A 20,479-nucleotide genomic window follows, 5' to 3' on the forward strand; every position below is an offset into this window, starting at 1 on the left:
TCAGATATCTCAGACACCTCAGACACCTCAGAGTTCTCAGACACCTCAAACACCTCAGATTTCTCAGACACCTCAGACACCTCAGATATGTCAGACACCTCAGACACCTCAGATATCTCAAACACCTCAGACACCTCAGACACCTCAGATATCTCAGATATCTCAGACACCTCGGACACCTCAGACACCTTAGACACCTCAGACACCTCAGACACCTCAGAGTTCTCAGATACCTCAGACACCTCAAACATCTCAGACACCTCAGACACCTCAGACACCGCAGAGATCTCAGATACCTCAGACACCTCAGATATCTCAGACACCTCAGATATCTCAAACACCTCAGATATCTCGGACACCTCAGATATCTCAGACACCTCAGACACCTCAGACACCTCAGAGGTCTCAAACACCTCAGAGTTCTCAGAGTTCTCAGACACCTTTGACACCTCGGACATTTTAGACACCTCAGAGTTCTAAGACACCTCAGACACCTCAGACACCTCAGACATCTCAGATATCTCAGATACCTCAGACACCTCAGAGTTCTCAGACACCTCAGAGTTCTCAGACACCTCAGACACCTCAAACACCTCAAACACCTCAGACACCTCAAACACCTCAAATATCTTAGACACCTCAGACACCTCAGATATCTTAGACACCTCAGACACCTCAGACACCTCAGACACCTCAGACACCGCAGATATCTCAGACACTTAAGACACCTCAGAGGTCTCAAACACATCAGACACCTCAGACACCTAAGAGTTCTCAGACACCTCAGAGTTCTAAGACACCTTAGACACCTTAGAGTTCTCAGACACCTCAGACACCTCAGACACCTTAGAGTTCTCAGACACCTCAGACACCTCAGAGTTCTCAGACACCTTAGACACCTCAGATATCTCAGACACCTTAGAGAGCTCAGACGTAATATAACCATTCAAGAATGCACTTTTCACATCCATTTGATACAATACAAATTTTTTGTAAGAAGCAAAAGCAAGTAACATTTTAATAGCTTCTAATCTAGCAACGGGTGCAAAAGTTTCTTCATAATCTATGCCTTCCTGTAACGCCCCTAATTTTCTCCACCCTAATTAGCGACGTTACCTTATACTCGTCAAATCAACAGGACAAGAGTTCACATGGAACAGTCTCAATAACGAAAATGCATTCATCAATTTAAGCAGTTCATACCTAGGAAAACAATTGCGACAACCTAGCCTAGAAGTAATCAACAGAGACTAGAGAAAACAATTCGCAAAACTAAGAACCCAAGAGAATCCAACAGGCGCTACGACACAACAAACCCTCCTCAAGATTTCCATGGCCCTTCGCCTCATCCACCGTCACCCGTACATGGGAGCCTTGCCCTTTCCTGAAAAATATTGGTAGCACGTGGCTTGAGTATTATATAAAATACCCAGTAAGTCGCCCCACTGTTGGGGTTAAGCATATATTCATACATTCGGGTACAAGCAGTCGCACACAATGCATCTACATGTCGCACACGATACACATACATGACGCACACAACACACATACATGTCACACAGAATACCCATACATGTCGCACATCGTTACCATACATGTCGCACACTGCTAGAAGAACGGAACTGAGAGAGATGTTTGTCTTCCATTCCTTCCCATGGCCTTAGGCCCTTGCCTTGTCCGGGCGGGGGTGGATGCATGGTAATTTCCCACACATGGCCCACGTGTGTGACTGTGGGCCCACCAGGCGAGCTCGCAAGTGAACTCCCTGGGCCTGGCTTGGTCGGGTATGTATGACATACAATACCGGACGCCACGGACAAAGGAGGGCCTGCATGATATCGTGGCGAACACAATATCGAATATACGCATCCATACCATCCGTAGCATAACGGGGGAGTGCCCCAAGTACATAACCATAGCGTGCATGAGGTTCTTAAGGTTTACCTCCATGGCATTACACCTACGACGCTCCATCCTCTCGCCGCATTTCATAGCATAACCATGACATCATATTCATAAACATGACATACATAGCAATTCACTGCAAGAATCACATACATAAACAAAGCATGCATAGCATTTCACGGCAAGAAACATCTAACCTAGCGTCACAACATCATATTCATAAACATGGCATACCTAGCAATTCACTGCAAGAATCACATACATAAACAAAGCATGCATAGCATTTCACGGCAAGAAACATCTAACCTAGCGTCACGACATCATATTCATAAACATGGCATACCTAGCAATTCACTGCAAGAATCACATACATAAACAAAGCATGCATAGCATTTCACGGCAAGAAACATCTAACCTAGCGTCACGACATCATATTCATAAACATGGCATACCTAGCAATTCACTGCAAGAATCACATACATAAACAAAGCATGCATAGCATTTCACGGCAAGAAACATCTAACCTAGCGTCACGACATCATATTCATAAACATGGCATACCTAGCAATTCACTGCAAGAATCACATACATAAACAAAGCATGCATAGCATTTCACGGCAAGAAACATCTAACCTAGCGTACAGCAACAACATATGGTGCATGCAAGGGCCACAGGGCACGCACCAACATACATACATATCTAACGCCAACAGTAAGGTTACTTACCTCCTTGGCCTTGGCCGAAGTCACCCACAATGCTAATTCCAGCGCCTAACTACCTCCTATAAGATAACATGATACACTTAGAGCCCTTTCACAACTAGCTCTTATGCCTAGCTACAAAGGTACGTCCCTATCACAATCTATTTTATCACAATGGAGTTATACTGACCTCAGATGGCTGAAACAAGGGTGGGAATGACGCCAGAAGGATTAAAAACCTAAAAATCGGTATGCTATTTGGATGTCGAGCCGCCGAGCCGCGCCGCGAAGCCGCACAGCCGAGCTGCTGGTGGATCCGAAACCGACGGCCTGCGAAGAACCCTAACGGCGCGGGGTTTCTAGGCGCACCTCTGGTTTGGGCCGAAAAGGAACGAGGCCAAATGGTGGTGTCTGAGCGCGGCTTGCGAGGTGTGGGCTGCACGCCAGCCGAGACGACCCGCAGAATGCCAAGGGTCGACCCGTGCCCACCGCTTCGTCTTCCTCGCCAGAACGCCTCAATAGCCCTATCACGGGCTTGGCTGCTGTCACCTGTGGAAGCGTCGTCGTTCGTCCATCTCCGGTGACGCGTCTGTCCTCCCTTGCCCGCCGTACACTAGCGCCTGCTCCTACCTAAAGCTCGCGGCGTTTATTGAACCCGATCTGAAGTCTCGCGACACTTTCTATCTCACCTAAACCCTTCGGCTCCTCCCTCAAAGGTATGACAGTCACTCAAAAAAGGAAAAGACGGCTACTAAGGTACCTAGGGTTTAATACGCATTAATACGCCTTGGCTGGCAAGGCATGCCTCACCGAAAATCCCATGATTTCCGGCGAGATTTAAGGAGTTCCCCTTTTTTTTTTTTTTCTTTTTTTTTTTGCCTTTTTGAAACCCCTACCATTACACTTCCTCTTGACAATAACCTTAAGCTACAAACCTAGCTTTATTTCTAATGATATTCCCATTTTCATCCATTTTATTTCTAAAAACCCATTTGGTTCCAATAATAGAAGTATTAGATGACCTAGGTACTAATTCCCAAACGTTGTTCCTTTCAAATTGATTTAGTTCTTCTTGCAGAGCTAAAATCCAAAACTCATCATTTTCGACATCCTTAAGACTTTTTTGTTCAATTTGAGAAACAAAAGCAAGATTATTAAATAAATTAATAGAAGAACGAGTTTTCACACCTTGTTCGAGATCACCAAGAATCAAGTCCTTGGGATGAGATAAGGCATACCTCCATTCTTTTGGCATTGATGAAGAACCTTCCTCCTTTTAAGCTCACCTCTTCTTTACTTGAAACAATTTCTTTGCTTTTGTCACTAACATGTAAATCTCCAAAATTTCTTTCTAAATCATGACTACAAATAGACTCATTAGAAATATTATTGCAAGATTCATCAAATACCACGTGCATAGATTCCTCAATAACTAAAGTTCTCTTATTGAAAACTCTATAAGCTTTACTAGTAGATGAATAACCAAGAAAAATACCAATATCCGTTTTTGAATCAAATTTTCCCAGCTTTTCTTTGTTGTTCAAAATAAAACATTTGCAACCAAAAACTTTGAAATACCCGACCTTTGAAATTTTGTTATGCCAAAGTTCATAAGGGGTTTTATCTAATGAAGGTCTAATTAAAACTCTATTTAAAATATAACAAGCGGTATTAACGGCTTCCGCCCAAAAATATTTAGGTAAATCATACTCATTTAACGTTGATCTAACAAATTCTTGTAAAGTACTATTTTTCCTTTCAACCACACCATTTTGTTGAGGAGTCCTTGGAGAGGAGAAGTCATGACAAAAACCATTATCTTCACAAAAATTTTCAAAGGCAACACTATCAAATGTCACTCTTAATTTTAGTAATTAAAAACTCTTTTTCATTTTGAACTCTTTTTACAAAACTAGCAAATCTTTTCAAAACATCATTCTTATGTTTTATCATCAAAACCCAAGTAAATCTTGAAAAATCATCAACTATGACAAAAGCGTAATAGTTTCCTCCCTAGCTAGCTATTTTAGAAGGGCCAAATAAGTCCATATGAAGTAGTTGAAGAGGTCTAGTGGTAGAAATCATATTTTTAGATTTGAAAGAAGATTTAGTTTGCTTGCCCATTTGACAAGCATCACAAATTCTATCTTTTTCAAATTTAAGTTGAGGAAGACCTCTAACTAATGAAGTTTTTGAAATATTTGAAATCAAGTGCATACTAGCATGTCCTTGTCTTCTATGCCATAGCCAAGAGTTATCAAGCAAAACCGAAAGACATTTATTATTTGTAGGACAATCATTCAAATCAATAGTATACACATTATCATCTCTATTTCTTACAAATAAAACTTTCCTATCACTAGCATTTTCAATTATGCAATTATTCTTATCAAATACAACTCTAAAACCTTTATCACATAATTGACTAATGCTAAGTAAGTCATGCTTTAAACCATCAACTAACAATACATTTTCAATGAGAGTACAAGAGTCATTACCTATAGTACCCTTACCAATTATTTTACCCTTCTTGTTATCACCAAAGGTTACTAAGCCACCATCCTTCTTGGAAAGATTCACAAACTTGGATGAATTACCCGTCATGTGTCTTGAGCAACCACTATCCAAGTACCACTTATTTTTCTTGGAGGCTTTCAAACAAACCTAAAAACAAAGATATTCAAAATTGACATTTTGGTACCCATACTTGTTTGGGTCCTAGAAAGTTAGTATTCACAAATTTAGGAATCCATTTCATATTTGCATTCATATTAAAGACATTGTATTTGGATAAGTAACAAGAATAATCTTTATGTCCAAACTTACCACACGAGAAACAAACAACATTATGCAAGAATTTATTTCTTGGACTAAATTTGTGTATTCTATTTTTATTCGAAAAATTATTTTCTAAAACATTGTTAAACTTTGTATTTTGAGAAACTTTTCTTCCTAAATGAATATTTTGAGAATTTTTCAATTTAAAGCACTTAGGTCTAATATGACCTTCAACACCACAATAATGACATATAGGCACAAATCTAGATTTATCATACTTAGATACAAATTTACATGTGTTAGATTTAGACAAGATAGGGGATGCTTTAACAAATATTGTTTTAGAACTTGAAGGTGTAGAACATTCATCAATATAGCCTAATCCTCTTTTATCACCATATGACTTACCTCCTTCAAGTATTTTATCTAATTTTTGAGCACCTATTGTTAACATTTTAATAGACTCCTTAGCCCTACCAAGTTCTTGCAAATTATTTGATTCATTTTCTTTGAGCAATTTAATTAATTTATCTTTTTCACAACAATCATGCTCAAGAGACTTGACTTTATCAATTAATGCATTTTTCTCATCACAATCAAATACATGCTTTTCACAAGGTACATCAATTTTAACAATATTATGATCCTTCTCTTTTAAGCAAGAAATTTCATTTAGTAAAGACTTATTTTCAATAATTGAAGTCTTATGGTAAGGATCCAAATTTTTGTTTTATTTATTTTAGATTTTATGCTAAGATTTTATTTTTGCTGCCAAAACGAAAAGATATTATGCTGCATTTATTATCGCTGGAAAAGGTATGATTTCTAGCAAGGAAATTACTACCTTAATGGAAAAGTCATAAAGACCTTTTATATTCCCATATACAACTCTCCTCCTTCCTTGGAAACAACTTTTGCTCTCCAAACGTTTAGGGTTTTCGAGGGTGTCTGAGAGTACGGAAAAATCGAGAGGGTTAGCCAGGAAAAACGTGTGAGGTGGTTCGCTGGATTTTCTTCGGTGAGTGGCCGGAGGGAGAAGCGACCGAGGCTATCGGTGTTGAATATCGTTGCGCGTTGGTCGGAATAGGTGAGGGGTGTCGTCGCATCGTCGGAATCGGGGTTGTGACGTCGCCGTTGGCGGCGCAGCGACGATTAGGGTTTTCGCGAGATTTCGGGTAAGGAAGACGAAGGAAAACGGGTCGGGTTCACGTTTGGCCTCTGGACCAGCCCACGGAACGAACGCGGGCCCTGTGCATTTCGGCCCAACGCGGACGCGCGCTGCAGCCTTGGTCTCAGCTCCGCACGCGTGCTCTCAGCTCGGCTTGACGTGTACGGCAGCTCGGCTCCATCAAATCCCGCAGCTCAGCTCGGCGGCTTAATTGGTCGGCTCGGCAGCTCAGCTTGGTGAATCGGTATCACTATAATATATCGATTCCAAGATTTTTGGCCCTTCCGAAGTCGTTTCTGCCCTTATTTTTACCATCCGAGGTCAGTATGGCTCCTAAACGTTAAAGACAGATTAGGTCAAGGGTTTATTTGATAAATAGCATGAGGTTTAGTTAGGGTACCTTATGAAAGGTTCTAAATTTTTATGTGGTTATCATAGGACTTATTTAACCGCTGGGATTAGCTCGTTGTGAGTGACTTCAACCAAGACTATCGAGGTAAGTGACCTTACTGTTGGAGTTAGCTTTCTACGTGTTGTATGATGGTGCGTGCCCTGTGGCCCCTGCATGCACCATATTTTATGTGATATGATTATGTGATGTATAGATTGTATTGACCGTAGATTGTGTATGTTATGTGACGTATGAACTTGTGTTGACTGTTGACTGTTTATGTTATGTCATGAATGAGATGTTAGTATTGTATGCCATGAATATGTTGTTTGATGCCATAGATACACGTAGAATTATCGAGTCATGTTATGAGATGTTTATGCAACTGGAATGTTATGTAATATGCCATGTAATGTAAGTCATGTGAGATGTCATGTGATGTAAGAAACGTAAATGCAATGTTAGCACTGCTTATGTAATGCCATGTTAAATATGTTAAGGGACCTCATGCATATATGTATGTCACGTGCATCGGGATTCTTCCCCTTTATGATACAAAAGAATGAAATACGATATTTATGTTCGCCATAATATCATGCGGGCCCTTTTCTGTTCTATGGTGTCCGGCTATGTGTAACACGTTGTGCCCGACCAAGTCAGGCCCAGGGGGTACGTATAAGAGCCCGCCTGGTGGGTTCATGTACACGTACATGGGCCATGTGTGAAGGAGTACCACACATCCAACCCTACCCGGAATAGAAAAGTGCCCAAGGCTATGAAAAGTTTATGAAAAGTTAGGTCCCGCTCATATGTTGCATGTGTTTGCATTCCTAACCCCAACAGCGGGGTGACTTACTGAGTATTTCATAAAATACTCAAGCCACGTGCTACCTACATTTTTCAGGTAAAGGCAAGGGGCCAATGTACGGTTGACGGCGGAGCTGAGGCCACCATGGAAGTTGGAGACGGGATATTTTTAGGAGTTTACTTTTATTAGACTGTTTTAAGTTATAGGATTGAGTATCGTTTTATTTGGATTTATTTTGAATTCAGTATTGAAGGTTTATTTTCGGAGTTTAGGTTTTGTTTTGGATTCATGAATTTTTATGAAAGACTATTTCAAGGTTATTTATGATGAGCTTCCGCTTAATGAGATAAGTATGCATGGGTGACGTCACTAATTAGGTTAAAGAAAATTAGGGGCGTTACACTTATATTTCTTTTTAAGCACAACATACTTTGAACTAAGTTTTTCTAAATCAATTGTCATCTCATCAACAAGTTTAAATAATTCATGATAAGAAAGAGATTCAAGAGTTACCTCATCTTCTTGTTCATCTTGTTGTTCATCCTCTTTGTCACTATGAGCCATGAAGCAAAAATTTGCTACTTCTTCATCACTTCCACTTGCACTTTCATCACTATCATCCCAAGTAGCCTTCATTGCTTTCTTCTTGGATTTCTTAGATGATTTGAGGAGAGGACAATCCGTTCTTATATGACCCGGCTTTTTACATTCATAACATATTACCTCATCGTTTTTGCTCTTTTCACCTTTTGACTCTTTTTGATTTGTGAAATGTTTCTTGAATTGTTTCTTCCTTTTAATAAAATTTTTATACTTACGTGTGAAGTAGGCGACATCATCTTCATCAAGGACGTCCTCATCTTCAGAGTCAACTTTGATGGACTTTAGGGCTATACTTTTCTTCTTTTTGGATTCTTCTTCCATGTGCCCCTTCATGGTAATCTCATGTGTCATGAGAGAACCAACGAGTTCATCCAAAGGAAGCTTTGTGAGATCCTTTGCTTCTTGAATCGCCGTCACTTTTGCCTCCCAACTTTTAGGCAGAGACCTAAGAATTTTTCTTACATTTTCGGAAGTAGAATATACTTTTCCAAGATTTTTCAAAGCATTTAAAATATTAGTAAATCTAGTAAACATATCACCAATAGGTTCATTTTTCTCCATTTTAAATAGTTCATAATTATGAACTAACATACTAATTTTTGTTTCTTTAACTTGATTGGTTCCCTCATGAGTTACTTCAAGAGTTTTCCAAATTTCATATGTCGAAGAACACATACATACTCTATTAAATTCATCATTACTTAAGGCACAATACAGACAATTGATAGCACTAGCATTCAAAGAACATTTTTTCATATCATGCTCATCAAATTCATTTTCTAATTTAGGCACCTCAATATTATTAACAATTTTTATTGGAATGTAAGGACCATTACTAACATTTAACCACAATTGATAATCAACGGATTGCAAATAAATTTTCATTCTAGCTTTCCAACATGTATAATTTGTTCCATCAAAATAAGGTGGCCTAGAAGTTGATTGTCCTTCACTAAAACCATTTTTAACACGTAGGTTTGCCATAAGCTCGAACAATAAAGTTTAGATAAAAAATCTATAGGAGCAACCTGCTCTGATACCAATTGTTGGATCGGTATGGCAACCCTAGAGGGGGGGTGAATAGGGTTTTAACGATAAAAGTGTTTAAACGTGATTAATTTTTCTAATGATGAAACTTTTTACAAATAAGTAGAAGATGATAATTACTATAACAAAGTAATTCAAGTCAAAACAATAATCAAGTAGAACATGCAATAAATCACCATAATATTTTGAAATTTAAATAGGAAAGAGTTAGAGAAAATGACACCGTAGTTTTATAGTGGTTCGGTCAAACTCGGCCTACTCCACTCCCCAAGCGCCTCTTGGGAATTTGAATAAAAAACTTTCTCAACTCTTTCCACTGATCAGAGCCGAACTGCTACACCGCTCTTTTTACGAGTTCAAGAGCAAACTCAATCTTTTCCACGACGCAGGATCAAACCGATACAAGTATTTGAGTTTGATAATAACACACCACAACTCTCTCAAAGAGTAGATTTACAATTNCAACTATTTCCTCGCAATATAATAATAATCCCTCTCAAGAATAAGATGAACTAGAAATAAACTTGTAAGCTTGGAGAGAGCAACAAACAATGGAGACTTCGAACAAATGAGGATTGGAGAATGTATGTAAGTTGTGTATTTTAAAATGTGGGGGAAGATAGTTTATATAGAGGAGAAAAGTGGCAAAATGTAGGATTGAATATTGACCCTTGGATTGTGTTAGGAATAATGGAAGGTGGAGATTAAAAGTAAAATAAGAAAATTTTCTACATTCATTTGTTTCAAAATTTTAATATAATAATAATAAAAAGTTATGTGAGTAACCGTGAAATGAAAATTCAAAATTTATTATAAATATAATAATAATAAAAACTATGTGAGTAACTACCAAAATTTTAAAATATAATAATATAATAATATAATATAGTAATAATAAAAATCGATGTGAGTAACGGTTAGATTCAAATTTATATTTTGTAAAAATAATTTTATTTAGAAATAAATAATAAGAAAAACTCCACCATTTCTTACTCCTCCAAAATTATAAATGTCATACTTTGATATATTTTGATTTATCCATCATTTTGATTTTGCTGCCACATCATCACGTCGGGTATGTTGTCTCGACTGTAATTTTTTCGTTTTAGCTCTAATTTGAGTAATCAAAAAGTCGTTGAAATCGTTATTCCCGACCTTATACTGTGGACAGTTCAAAATACTGAAAATAATTAATAATTAAAAAGTAGGTTTGTTATCATCAAAACATCAATTAATTGATTGNCAAAATACTGAAAATAGTTAATAATTAAAGGTAGGTTTTTTTTATCATCAAAACATCAATTAATTGATTGAAATTAATTAAAGTGAGATCAAGGGCCAAAAAGCCAACCGTGGGTGCTTAGATACCACTCTTTTCTTAATGATATCTTTGTTCTTGTCCGGAGAACCGTGGCCCCAAGTACATGGTTCTATGTGGAGGATTTTGGAATAAGGTTTTAAGTTCTTTCCTTAGTTTTTTCCTAAGGACCTTGGTTTAAGGTTCTAGTTCTTCCGTTCGTGTGGGGTCCTATGGTAGATGAATAACTCGATTTTCTATCCTAAGGACCTTTGTTATAAGGTTCTGAGTTCTTAAGTTCTTAGTTTATGGATTTTTGTAATTATTCTTATTTCTTTTCCGACACTCTTCAGGTCAGGAGACGTGTGGATTCTATGGTAGATGAAAGATGAATAACTCGATTCAGACCTATGTTCGATGTTTCATGTGTTCCCTTTGACACAGTTTGCTTTCAAAAATAATATAGAATCGGTGCAAATTAGGGTCAATTATGCCAATTAATAGAAAGGCCTAACCAGGTTTGAACTGCTCTACCGCTGAGCTATGAACCGTCATTTTGTATGATTTCAACCTTAATGACCCCTTCGACTAGGTGTCGGTCCAGAAGTGTAACAAAGTGTCTATCCAAAGTAAAAAGGCCCAACTAAGGGAGCTATGAACCCATTTTGTATGATATCAACCTTAGTGACCCCTTCTACAGAGTGTCGGTCCAAAAGTTTAACAAAGTTCTGTCCAAAATTGAAGGGCCCAACCAGGCTCAAACTGGTGACCTCTTGATTTGCAGTCAAATGCTCTACCACTGAGCTATGGACCCATTATGCTTATGCATGATTTCAACCTTAGTGACTCCTTCTACAGAGTGTCGGTCCAAAAGTATAACAAAAAGGCCTAACTAGGTTCAAACTAATGGACTCATTTTGTATGCTTTTGCCGAACCAAGTTTGAACTGATGACTTCTTCATCTACAACTAAATGCTCTACCATTGAGCTATTGACCCATTTTGTAAAATTTCAACCTTAGTGATCCTTTTTATAGAGTGCAAGTCAAAAAATGAACCTATCGAATCAGTTATGGACATATTTTGTATAACCAAAAGTGACTCCTTCTACAAAGTGTCGGTCCAGTGCTAACCATTGCACCATAGAACCCCTTGTTAAACTTTATTTTGGTAGTGTTTTTGATAAGTGCTAATACTGAATTTTGCAAAGCTAGAGGTTCTAGTATCCTTGCAAACATTCACAAAAAAAAGCTAACTTAACGAATTGATAGCAACCAAGAGCGGGTTAGAAGGATGAATAACTCTTAGATTGAACTTGAAATCTATGATGGTCACTCTTACATTCCAAGATGACTCACTCCAGAATTAGCTTGATCATGACTAATCCAATGAATCGATTTTAACATCAAACCTAAAGCAAGGTTTGAAATAAACATAACACCCTGAATATTACAAGCTTTTAAATAGGCCAAAAAGATCATCCAAACAGGATGTAGTTCATCTACAAACTACCAAAAGCTATTAAATACAAATTGAAGAAAATAAGACATAACATAAATAATCTTAAATGTAATTCAACTCCTAAAGATAAAAAGTCTTCAAATCACTCGATTCTTTTCTTGATTTATTACTTGAATCTTCTTTAGATGGCTTATTATAGTTGAACTTTTAAATCCATGCAAATGATCCGTTGTTGGATTCGTATAAGTTTGAGAAGACCGAAGAGAGAAGAGAGACTTCGTTAGAAACTCTCTCATAGGTAATCTCCAAGGTATTTTCAACTTCCTTGAAAAGGGTTTGAAATGAAACCAACAACATTTACTTCTATCTAGCATTTTTTTTTGTTTTGTTTGAAGCAAGATTCTCCCCTCTTTTTCTAAAACAAAATTTGACTCTTAATCAGTTTTAATAGTTTTATTAATTAAAGTTCCTTTAAAATTTTTGCAGGGTACAATAGAAATAATTTTTTTTTTTTTTTTTTTACTGTTTTGTAATTTTTATGATATTATTGAAGACTTTTGAATGAAATGTGATAATTTTTATGATATTATTGAAGACTTTTGAATGAATATATTTTTTCACTATAAGCTGTGCCCTTGAGTCAATAAAGCTTAAGTAGAGAGTTTATTTGACCAATGATTTGATTTTTTTGAGTTTGAGAATTTTTTAGCCTAAATGACATGACGTTCCTTTCATATTTTCTAAACGGGACATTAAATATTATTTTATATTTATCCTTTTAGGAAATTTGAATTTTCCAAAATCTCAATTTCATATCAAATTTTATGAAAATATCTGACTCTAAAATTCTTTTTATCAAATCATTTTTTGTTTCGGATTGGATATCTTATTTATTCTAAAACCTTATTCAAGGGTTTGTAGTTAATTTCGAGTATCAGAATTTCTCGTTTCTTTTTGCCGTGTTGTTAACGTAAAATGTCAGACATGACCACATCCTCTTTGAAGACCTTATCAACTTCTTCGGCAAAATATCACCTATTTCTTTTTTAAAGAAGTTTGATGCAAAGCTATGGTGGCGCTTGAAGGTGAATGGTATAAAAAATGGGTCATGCACTATAAACTCATGGGAAGACCGTTGATGGAATTGATGCAATCGACGCTCCACTGGATGTGTTGCCAATTAAAGACCTGACGTTTAATGTTGACTCTTTTGAAGAAAAAGCCACACGGTCGAACAGCTCAAAACATCGCGGTAGCTCTAAGAACTCTATCACACATATGGAAGGATGTGTCGAAGAGTTAGACATTACGCAAAAGATCATGCTAAAACTATATAGCGATCGGACAAAAGACTCTAGGACAATTACCAAAAATCCATTGTTGTCCAGTAGTTAGGTATCTCGCTTTCAACTATGAGACTTGGGTTTGATTCTCCGTAATGGAATATTATTTTCCTATTTCTTTTTATTTTATAGTTTCATCTTTTGTCACCAACTATATTTTAAGTTTACCTACGTTTAAGAGGCACTATAATGGCCAAGTTCAATAGTATCTTAGAATAAAAAGACTTTTATGAACTTCCTACCTTTGTTAGAGTTATGTTATAGATATTTGGTTCATTTTCAACGAGTGGAGTTGAGGTGATTCAAATGGTTAATGCGATAATCCGGTCGATTTTGAGGTCTTTCTTGTTGAACGCTATCATGGTTGAGATGAGCACCCGAGTGAGATTGACAAAGAGGGTAGTAGAGAACCACACCCCAAGCCAAGTTCATGTTGGGCTTAATAAACTGAAAATCCAAGAACACAAACCCTTAAATGGGAACTGAGATGTTAAGGAATTAGAAAACTTTATTTTTGACGTACAACAATACTTGAGGCTACAGGAACTTGCTCATAGGACCTGAGAGTGACGTTGGCCACAATGCATCACATGGACGATTGAAAACTATGGTGGCGCTCGAAGGTGAATGGTATCAAAAATGGATCATGCACCATACACTCATGGGAAGATCATTGATGGAATCGATGCAATCGACGCTCCCCTGGATGGGTTGTCAATCAAAGACTTGACGTTTGACGTTGACGCTTTTGAAGAAAGAGCCACACGATCGAACAGCTCGAAACGTCGCGGTAGCTCTGAGAACTCTATCACACACATGGAAGAACGTGTCGAAGATTTAGACATTATACAAAAGATCATGCTAAAACTCTTTAGCGATCGGACAAAAAACAAGAGGACAATTATACCAAAAATCCATTGTCGTCCAACGGTTAAGATATTTGGTTTTCAACCAAGTGACCTGGGTTTAATTCCCAGAAATGGATTTTTATTTTCTTATTCCGTTTTATTTTATTGTTTCATCTTTCGTCGCCAATTATATTTAAACTTTACCTACGTTTGAGACATATTCAAGTGGGGTTGAAGTGATTCAAATGGTTAATGCGATAATCTGATCGTTTTCGAGGTCTCTCTTGTTTTATGATATCATGGTTGAGATAAGCACCTGAGTGAGTTTGACAAGGAGGGCCATAGAGAACCACACCCCAAGCCAAGCTGTTTTTCCTTATTTAGATTCACACAATTACATTAATTCTCCGTTTGACCATTTGACAAACATGTCCAATGGATTAGCGAATTCTTAGACGGCAATTTTATAGGAAGTGGCACAGATTCAGTTGTCTCCACCCATTTTTAGGATAGGTTATATTTAAATAGGAAATGTGTTCAGAAGATTTCACAACCTGATTTTAAGCGCAGTCAAACTTTCAGTCCCTCTCTCTGTTATTTTATGCATTTTATTTTTCTTCCAACAACCTCTTGTCGAAGATTTCCTCTCACTGAGAAGAAGAGATTTCGCTCGCTGATTATCGCTGATTATCCAAATCCAACAGCCAAGCTCATGTTGGGCTTAACATACTGAAAATCCGAGAACCAAATCCTTAAATGGGAACCAAGATGCTAAGGAATTAGAAAACTTTATTTTTGACGTAGAACAATACTTGAAGGCTACAGGAACTTGCTCATAGGACCTAAGAGTTACGTTGGCCGCAATGCATCTCATGATGATGCAAAACTATGGTGACGCTCGAAGGTGAATGGTATAAAAAATGGGTCAAACACCATAAACTCTTGGGAAGACCGTTGATGGAATCGATGTAATCGACGCTCCCCTGGATGAGGAGTTGCCAATCAAAGACCTGACGTTTGATGTTGACTCTTTTGAAGAAAGAGCCACACGATCGAACAACTTGAAACATCGAGATATCTCTAAGAACTCTATTACACACATGGAAGGACGTATCGAAGAGTTAGACATTACCCAAAAGATCATGCTAGAACTCTTCAATGATCGGAGAAAAGACTCCTGGACAACTACACCAATAATCCATTGTTGTCCAGCGGTTAGAATATCAATATCTGTCTTTCACCTAGGAGACTTTGGTTTGATTCCTAACAATGGTATGCTATGTTCCTATTTCTTTTTATTTTATAGTTTCATCTTTTGTCACCAATTATATTTAAGCTTTACCTATAGAGGCACTAATGGTAAAGTTCAATAGTAATCTTTTATGAACTTCGTGCATTTGTTAGTGTTATGTTATAGATACTTAGTTCAATTTCAACAAGTTGGGTTGAGGTTATTCAAATGGTTAATGCGATATTCCGGCTGTTTTCGAGGTCTCTTTTATTGAACGCTATCATGGTTGAGATGAGCACCCGAGTGATTTTGACAAGGAGACTCGGATTTAAACTGTACCTACATTTGAGTGGCACTATAATGGTCAAGTTCAATAGTATTTTAGATTAAAAATACTTTTATGAACGTTGTACCTTTGTTAGTGTTTCTTTGTACCTTTGTTAATGTCATGTTATAGACATTTGGTCAAGTTCAACAAGTGGGGTTGAGGTGATTCAAATGATTAATGTTACTTTATTTGATTCAAATAGTTAATGTGATAATCCAGTTGAACAATTACCGTTCATTTCTAAGGTCTCTCTTGTTGAACGCCATCAAAGCTGAAATGACTGAGGTGAGCACCCGAGTGCATTTGACAATGAGGGTGGGAGAGAACCACATCCCAGGCCAAGCTCATGTCGGGCTTAACAAACTGAAAATCCAAGAACCCAAGGCCTTGAATGAGAACGAGATGCCAAAGAATTAGAAAACTTTCTTTTTGATGTAAAACAATACTTGAAGGCTACAAAAGCTTGCTCAAAAGACCTGAGAGTTACGTTTGCCACAATACATCTCATGGACAATGCAAAACTATGGAGTCCCTCGAAGGTGAATGATATAAAAAATGATTCATTCACCATAAACTCATCGGAAGACCTCAAGAAGGAATGTAAGACTCAGTTCTTCCTCGAGAATGTAGAATTCATAGTAAGAAAAAACTGCAGAAACTTATTCACATTAAAGGCATTAGAGACTACGTCAAGTAGTTTTTAGTTTTGATGTTAGATATCATGGATATATCTGAGAACGACCAAGTATTCTGTTTTGTTGAAGTATTACAACCTCGGACCAGAGTAAAGTTATACGAACAAAAGGTTTAAGATCTTGTTGTCGTACTCACTATCGTAAAGAGACTCTTAGACTTTGGGGGAGAAGCTCAATTCTTAAGAAAGAGTACACCAATCCCAATGTCCAAAGTGCTGTCCAAAGTGCTAACCACTACACCATGTCGGTTGAGTCATGTTATATATACAAAACACATACTTGCAAACATAATAAAAGAAACAAAAAAACTATTTTAAACTAAAATTGATGTAGGTGCCCCTCAGACTAGAGGACCCCTAAAAATAACCGCAACGATCACACGGTATTCTTTAGCAAAAGACAAAAGAATAGTTCGTTATGTGGTCACCGCACTGATCCGTGAAAATAAATGGGTACGTTGATGGTTTTATATAGGCTGTGGACAGTTTCTTCCACAACTTGTTTTTGATGTGGGACTTTACCCACCAAAGAGTATTATTTATTATCTTTTGGACCATTGTTTCTTTGCATGCAAATCATTTGAACTATAAATTTATTTCATCTCTTTTATAAATTATGGATTAAGAAAAATGACTAAAATGTCCCAAATGGTTAACCTAAGATTTATGCATAAGGATCTTAAATCTTATTAAGAATTACGATCAGCCTAGGTTATTTGCTTCCTGTCATCCTTAGGATAACCCCAAATTTTTAACTAATTCTTCTCATGTCCCTCTTCGACACGTGTTGAGCATGTATTGAACACTTATTGGATATGTATTGAACACTTCTTAATACAATAGATAAGTTAGACATTTAAATCTAACCTTTCATATCATACACTTTGATTAAGTTTTGAGAATGAAACGTATAAATATATTTATATTTAAGCATATAAATATATAAAATTATTTATTTTGAATTTCTTTTTAATATAAAAGCAATAAATTTTAAAATGTATTTTTTTAAAATTAATATGCATTATCACATAGGTGTCCTAGATTTTTTTTATAAATGACATGTTACCCTAATCATGTGGTATCATATTTATGTCTCTTTTATATATATATATATATATATATATATTTACTATTAGATATTTGGCAATAGATATACTCACAAAAAATAATAATAATAATAATAATAATAATAATAAAAAAAATAAAAAATAAATTCATGTTCAAATGGAAAACAAAAAATTGACACTTATCGAAGTTGATACTTGGAGTTTGATTCTTTTAGTGCAACTTGGAATTACTTAGGTAGAAAAGGTGTTTTACTTGAAATTCACTCCCGAGAAAATAATCAATATCGTACCATATTTGAGAGAGAATATATATATTTTTTTTTTTATGCTTGAAAAATAAGAGAGAATTAAAAAGATTGCACGAATGACATTTTCTTGACTCATTGTTTTGTTCTTGTAAATGTTTAAAAAATGAAATCTTATATATTTTTAGATATAATTTAAGATTACCCTTTCAATCGAGCTCAATCAAGACTTCTACTCACAAATTTATATTTGTAGTTGTCTAATACATGTCTGACATGTTTTGAAGATAGACATGAGAATAAGTTATTGTCGGGCTTTCTTTACACCCGTTCGAACTAGTTTGAAAGTTACAACTTTAATTTTGTTACTTAAGGAAGTGTTTTGACCAAGGGAATGAAGATCAGATGAACATACGAATGAGAAAGTTAAATAAAATATTTTGTTTAATACAAATTCTCATGCTTTCTTTACACTCGGTCAAACAGTATTTGATACACTTCGAAAATCAAAGGTTTTCTATATGTATGTTCTTGTATCTCCTTTTCCCTCTCTCTTTATTCATATAAAATTTTGGCTAAATTAATAAAAATATCCCTAAACTTTATATTTTGTCTTCAAAATACCTATAAAATTTAAAAAGTTTCAATAAAACTTCTAATTTTTTTTTTAAAAAAGAATTCTACAAAATATTCTTACCCTCGAAACCATTAATATTTTCTTTCAAAAATACCGTTCAACTTTCAATAGTGTTTCAAAAATTTAGTTGAATTTTAAAAAGTTTTATTAATACTCTTCTACTTTTAAAAAGTTCAAAAATAATCTTGGAGTTAGTGATGTGTTTAAAATACCCATGAAAGTATAAATGTAGCATTAACACCCTTCACTTTTTTTAAAAAAATAAAAAATAAAATAATAATAATAATAATAAACAAACTTTAACCGTCAATATATGGATGGAAACCATCTTGGACACCTCCAAGTAGGGGTGTACATGGTTTGGGTTGGGTTGGGTTGAAGGATTTTTTTGACTCAACACAAAAGTTCGGGTTGGTTGGATTGGTACTCTATTTTCGGGTTGGGTTGTCAATTTTTTTTTTAAGTTTTATTTATCCACAATTTATAATTATTCGGAATCTTATATAAAATGTATTAAAAGTTNAAAAAAAAAAAAAAAAAAAAACTAGTAAAAATGGTAACATATTAACATAGTTCAATATTGTCATAAAATTATGTTACCATAGTTCAATATTGTCATAAAATTAAAAACCTGAATACAGACATTTCTTGAAAATTGGTTAAAGTAAGAAAAATATAAGATTTATTAACAATAAAAATGATTAGTTTAAGGATATTGTATATAACAAAAATATATATATATATAAAAATATTTTAATTGATATATGCTTACTTATACGTGACCTTGATAAAGATAGAGAGCCCTAGACTATTAGAAAAATAAAATATATATATATAAATTTTGATATAATAAGATTCTAGACTATTAGAAAAGTAAAATATATATATAAAAATTGTGATATAATAGGGTTCTAGACTATTGAAAAAATAAAAAAATATATATATAAATTGTGATACAAATAGAATATAAATACATTAGAATTTAGAATGGCTTGTCTTAGTTTAATAACAAAATTTTTAAATATATTTAAACTAATTTTCTATGATCCAATTTTGTGTCTACTATTTAAATGCCGTTAAAACATTTGAATTTTTAGAATTCAAAAAATGAAAACAATATGTTTTAAAATTATATATATATAATTTATAAACATTGAACATAAAATGAAAACAATGTCCACTCTTTAAGTATACACTAGAACGGTCAAAACATTCTTTATATATTCTTTAAAATTATATATATAATTTATGAACATTGAACATAAAATGAAAAAATGTCCACTATTTAAAATTATATATATATATATATATATATATATATATATATATATATATAATTTATGAAGATTGAACATAATGTAACACCTCAAAAAACGAAAGAAAGCTACCTATGCAAGACCCAAAGGATCCAAGGAAGGAAATTACGAGAATTAAGCAAGAAAGGGGTCTTAGTAAGTCATTTATAAACCATAAGAAGTAATCTTAAGGACTCAAGACCTTTGGAGAATGACTGGGAATGAAAGCGTAAGCGAAAAGGACAAAAAGATTATTTTCCCAAATATTAAGGATCTTCCCGGATTTTTAGTTCCTTATCTAGAAGGAATTATATATTCTGAAGTTGGGGCAATCGTTTGGAACAAGAATCGAGCCAGGTCGAGCTCCTAGTCGTTGGCAATAAGTGTTTAGATTTTGGGTCTCCTACTCTCGGGTTTCTTCTAAATTCGAGAGAAATTCTCCACCATTTCCTTTCAAACTTGTTCCTATAGCTTCTAAACACGATTACCCACAAGTTCTATGAAGGAATGGAGAGCTAAAACGTCGTAGAACAAGATACCCAAGAGATCGAAAATTGGAGGAGTCGGGTAACTTGCAGACCGAGAGTGGTTTCTCAAAATTAAGATCCCACACTCAAAGTCGTTCCTCCAAA

At 35.5% G+C, this 20,479-nt stretch overlaps 1 long non-coding RNA gene and 2 other non-coding genes across 3 annotated transcripts; all 3 read right to left on the reverse strand.

Moving 5' to 3' along the window:
- Positions 1–1,166: 1,166 nt before the first annotated feature.
- Positions 1,167–2,810, reverse strand: LOC111803444. Its single transcript, XR_002816376.1, has 2 exons — positions 2,632–2,810; positions 1,167–1,384 (listed from the first exon to the last, which is right to left on the reverse strand). It is a non-coding gene; the product is annotated as an uncharacterized LOC111803444 (long non-coding RNA).
- An 8,631-nt stretch (positions 2,811–11,441) lies between these two features.
- Positions 11,442–11,513, reverse strand: TRNAC-GCA. The gene has a single exon. It is a non-coding gene; the product is annotated as a tRNA-Cys (tRNA).
- A 5,406-nt stretch (positions 11,514–16,919) lies between these two features.
- LOC111804580 lies at positions 16,920–17,041 on the reverse strand. Its single transcript, XR_002816544.1, has one exon. It is a non-coding gene; the product is annotated as a U5 spliceosomal RNA (small nuclear RNA).
- Between the last annotated feature and the right edge of the window lie 3,438 nt (positions 17,042–20,479).

This window comes from Cucurbita pepo, chromosome LG10, assembly GCF_002806865.2.
Source record: "Cucurbita pepo subsp. pepo cultivar mu-cu-16 chromosome LG10, ASM280686v2, whole genome shotgun sequence".
NCBI lineage: Eukaryota > Viridiplantae > Streptophyta > Magnoliopsida > Cucurbitales > Cucurbitaceae > Cucurbita > Cucurbita pepo.